Genomic DNA, 5848 nt, shown 5'->3' with positions numbered 1-5848 from the left:
ATTTCAACACAACCAAACATCACAAAATGGTCTAAAGGCTTTCTATGCACCATGCAACTTAATATATCAATTAGTATATTTATAGCAACTTCTACAACCATACATGCATGTAAAAGGAATGGTTGTAGCAAATAAAATAACTAAGTTGCATTTTAGAAATCTACAACTTTTCCTTTTTAGAAAAAAAAGTTGTTCATTTCTAATAATAAGAACAAGTTCTTATTGTATATAACATAAGTTTCTTAACACATGCAAAAGCGGCTCTGATACTACTGAAGGTGTTTGTATTAAATTTCATAAAACTGTTTAGCAGCGGAAGCATGTACAACAATTATTTAAACCTTTCAAAACTCCCCACCAAGGATCCAATTGCATGTTGTTAAGAAAACCAAATAATAAATAGTGAGTTTAAAGACTACAACCTTTGAAGACTTTGAACTTGAGAAGATATGGATGCTAATAATATAGGAGCCAAAATAGCCTCCCTCTATCGGTAATCTACACGAAAGCAAACTCCAATATCAACCGGATTCTAGTCCTTCACAACCCTTGAAAACAAGTATAAGAAACAACCTTTCTTATTTCTTGTTTTAATCCTACCTTGTTTTCTTATTAATCTTTCAAATATGAAAGAAAACTTAAGATATATTGTAAGTAACTATTTTAGATAATACTTGCAAATATGTGGTTTTCAAAACCTTCTCACAATGTACGTATGAAGATCATACATTTAAAGAAACACATAAACAAGTCATTATTAAAAGCAATACATAATCATTTCACTTTAATCATGAAAGGTAACAAGTTATCATGAAAGTAATCTTTCATCATTTCACTTTACTTGTATTCTTATATTATATAGTATAAAGTTTATCAATGCATGACCTACCAACTAGTTAACAATATACATTTATTTACATCAAACAATTTTGACAAAACTATTGTATTTAGTTAACTATATGGAAACAAGTAAGTAATATACTTGTTACTTACATAAATACATGTTTATATATTTGTATGCATTCACATACAATTGTAGTATTATTACTTATATTAAATAATAATGTCACAACATGTATAATGAGGTTGTAATATTCGAATCGTATTCAAATATATAATTGATATCTATTTGCTCATTGTGTGTAACCCTTTAGGTTCAAACGTCATTAGTAGTATAGACATAAGTTGTGTATTGGGCTTTAATAACCAACAAAACCAATCCTTGTTTGTTGGTCGTTAATAAATGTATGTATATGTTGAACACCTTCTTCAAATTGTATCTTTTGATGATTGTTATTATGAGTTCAAAACCATGTTTACATGGACCAAGTGAGTGTGTCCATGAGCTTGGTCACCATGTAATAATGGCAAGCGCGGTACATGGTGGAGACAAAGAGGAGTTGTAGCCCCTAAAACATTTAAGTTATTAGTTTAAAATTTATGAAATATAATAGTAAAAGTATTATACGTTAATTGTCCTCTGAAAACTATGAACTACAGTCATAGTTTAAGCTATACTTTTCATCCACTCCCCTAGTATATTTCAATCATAGTTCATGTTATACTTTTCATCCTAAGAAAAACATTTCAAATTCCGCCACTAAATAGTGGCCAACCATATTTGAGGTCGAAACCATGGCTAAAAAAATTCTCCATAGAGATACACCTCTTTAATAAGGAATTATTGAACCCGCCTAGTGGTGTGTGTTGACGGCATCCGGCGTGCTTCCTAGTAGCACCGGAAGAAAATGTGGCGTGTTGCCACATGTCTTTTTTTATTGGTCCCTTTTTATTTTTATATCCCTTTTTACCGAACTTTCAATCATATATTAACAAACAACCCTACTTTTTCCGTTACTATCTGTTAAGTATTTTAACGGTGATTACTTTAAACTTTTTGTATTTAAGCTAATAAATACATACTTAATCCTTAGAGGATGCGTAATAATATGTGATACATATTTGATAAGATAATGTTTTGGTTTAGAAGTACTTAAAATACGAAAGGTTTTTGAAAACCGGGAAAAACGACTTTGAGACAACGAAACGAATAACAACTTATTTATAATATTTATTTTAATAATTATTATGTTTTAAAATATAATTAATTTATTAGTTGATTTAATAAAATAATAAATTGGATCACGAGGTTTCGCTTAAACAATCGATTAATGTTCCGGGGATTCGGTACGGTTAATGACAACTAAAAATGAGCCCCACGATACACGGTGTAGCAAAACGGGCGCATGGACACCCCATGGAGGTACCCACGGCCGATGGCCCCATAAGGGGGTTTCCCTTGATTAAATTTTGGGCTTATGATAGGTTACTAGTGTTCCATTTGTCTAATTAGGCCCTAACTTGATTAAATAAAACATCACTACCAGTTATTTTATCCCATAACCCTAATTAAATTATAAACACGGCTGCTATCTCCTCCCTCTCCTCTCTCACGATCGACATCCACCATCACCATTTGAACACCTTCAATTTTTGAGAATTAGTTTAAGCTTTCTTGCTCAAAGTTACTCTTTGCATCTTCCAGTAACATATTGGTATAAGCAATTTGATTGTTTAAGGTATAAAACATGTAACGCTAATTCTCAAAGTTCATATTTGTTATGATTACATATGTTATTAGTGTCTATTGCTCAAGTCTATGTGTTTATGCTTGATTACATTCGTTAGATTGCTCAATTGACATGTTTATGTGAAATCCCAATTTTGAAACTTGCCTAACAGAAACTTGTACTTATTAATTGTAAAATATTATTGCATATTTGGAAATCTGTCAAAAAACTATTAATTTTAGGCTTAAGAATCATGAATTTTTTTTATGTTATGCTCCCGTTATGACTAGTTGAATTTTTGACTTGTTTATTGCATGAATCTGAAATCTGGCCAAATTGTGTTATGATATGGAACATAAATTGATTATAATCTGATAGCTATTGAAAAATCACACAATTTAGACTAAGATATCACATGAGTTGGATTCTTAAAACTCGTTTTATGCTCAATTAATTATTAGTGACAACATTTGTCGTTTGTAATTTTAAACAGACTTGTATGACTAAATGCTTTGATTTTTGAAACACATGCTTTTAAAATTTGAAAAGTGCATGATTAGTAATTAACTCTTCATGTATATAATGCATCCTAAATGTTCCTAGATGTTGAGATATATGCATTCGAAAATGACCACCTCTGAATCTGTCCCGAGTGCACATAAAATGGCATAACACGAAATGTGTACTGTTTTGAGACTTGGCTTTCTGATATGTTAATATTTTTATGTTAAGAATCAAATTACATTTGTATATCAACATGTAAAACCTTATGAATTTTTTCCTATATGGGTCGTAAAACGCTATGTCCATAATCTGTCTAAATTAAAACACCAAACTTTAGGTGCAAAACTGTACAAATTGGCTAAACCAAAAGCTTAAACCTTTTTACCACTTAAAATTTGAGATGTTTGTGATCACCTCCCATTGGTATTATGTGTTTATCATTTTTCAAGAATAAATGAGAATTATTTCAAATCTGGTGCGCGAGCAGAAACTATTGTGTGCAAATTGAACTATATACACAAATCTATAAATGATATTAGATGATGGCTTACATTTTTGAAAGGTAATTGAATTACTTAAACATGTACCAAGTACCATATTTCAGGTTGTATACATTTTGACTTATGTGCAACTATTGAGCACCGTTGACATGAAACTTTATGACTAGTATGTTAGAAACACTGTAACGATAAACTGAGGTCTGAAACCTGTATATTAACTTGTGTTTGACTCCATGACTTATATAATATGAACTACTTATGTGTTTTACTTATTTTGACCATCATTGACCAAGTTTGAATTTTGCTGACTTGCATGAACTTTGTTGACTATGTGCTGACTTTTACTACATAATCGAGTCTATCTGAGCAATAGGAAAACTAATACTATGAATCAACTACTATTTGAAATAGACTTATATATATATATATATATATATATATATATATATATATATATATATATATATATATATATATATATAGGTTGCTTTACACGGTTGTAACCGTCCTCTTTACTTGTGATTACTGCACTACTTATTAAGCACTCAAGGCGAGTCTACAGTCCCATTTTCATTTTTACTTTTTGGATGAGATAACATGCTACTTTCAAACTGTTTTACAAGTTAGACACGAGTACTTAAAAACTTATACATATGAGTTCTGATCAGAAATCCCTTAACTTGAATACTTTAGTTACTTTTGTAAGCACGAGTTATAGGGACGGTTCCGTTGGGTTGACAGCGTCACCTTTACATACTGTGGTGCTATTTACTTCGTAAATTATACACTTGAACAAGTGTATACTGAGATAGGGTAAAGGAAATTGTGATGACCCGGGAATTTCCGATCAAATTTAAACTTCAATCTTTATATGTTTCCGACACGATAAGCAAAATCTGTTATGTTGAGTCTCGAAAGTTTTGAAATCTATGTTCATATAATCAATTACCCTTTGACTGTGCTCGACGATTCACGAACATTTATGTGTATAGATATGTATTATATAAGATCTAGCTATATTAATTGAAAATGTTAACAAAGTATTAGATGTATAATACTTTACTTGAACATATTTGTTTCAACATGTATTTAATATAATTGTAGACGAAATTAAAAGTTAATCTCAAATGATTGAATTATCAGTTACACTATGATATGATTAAGGTCTCGGTTGGGAGGTCCACTGTGATTTGAAAAATCTATTCTTTTTGACGGTATTCAGAATAAATGATAAAGTGATTTACGAGTAAGAACAAAAGTGTAAATTAACGAGAACTAGGCAAGGGTTAGTGGAGTTTCCTGTTCGTTTTCCTATATAGACGATTAACTAGTTAACTTCCGTATTATTTAGAGAAGTTTAATTCGAACTTAAAAGATTTTAAAATAAACGGTGATTCGAAAATGAGTTTTATAAATTTTAGGCTTATTAATAATATATTTAGATGTTGTTGGTCAATTTAAAACTTTTTATATTTTGCTTGGGGGTTGGGAGTGATTAATTAATGTAATTTTTATTTAATAGTTAATGACCAAACTTTATACCATAATAACCTAAATAAATAAAGATACTTAAATTAAAATTTTGGAATTTTTCTGAAAACTCTTATCCGCCACTAATTTCAATGGAGCACGAAATAATACCCTTAATTTCTTATGTTACAGATAACAAATAGGAAAGAGGCGGCTAATATATCTTCACACGTTTAAATATAAAGACTTAATTATATGATATCTAAGTACTATTGTATTTGCAAGTTGTAACTTTACAACTTTACATATGCATATAGACGACAAACTTTCACAGATGGATTGGTGATCATTTTTATTTCTGATGTCTATTATTATTATTATTATTATTATTATTATTATTATTATTATTATTTGTTTCTTTCCTTGTTTCTTTCCCTTCATGCACATCTTTCCCTTTTTCTTTATCTATGTAACTAAACCCATTTCCTATGACTACTTCCATTCAATAATTGCAACAAGTATTAAAAACCATCGTAAACTACTGATCATTGCACCACTTGAACGTGCTCATTTTCTGTTTCATCCTTGACACCACAACCATCACCAAACCGCTAGCAAACTTCTTCTTGTACGAAACCCACTTGGGTGTTGAAGCACCATCAAAATAATACTCGATACAACTATTTTATTTTCCTATATTCTATTACATTTCTTCATCAAACAACCATCACAACTATAGTGCTTGCTACCGCCATATTAATACGGTTAGTATACGTTTCTATTCCATTTGAAAACGAGCACAAA

Source organism: Rutidosis leptorrhynchoides, chromosome 3, assembly GCF_046630445.1.
Source record: "Rutidosis leptorrhynchoides isolate AG116_Rl617_1_P2 chromosome 3, CSIRO_AGI_Rlap_v1, whole genome shotgun sequence".
Classification (NCBI taxonomy): Eukaryota; Viridiplantae; Streptophyta; class Magnoliopsida; order Asterales; family Asteraceae; genus Rutidosis; species Rutidosis leptorrhynchoides.
This window is presented reverse-complemented; position numbering follows the sequence as displayed.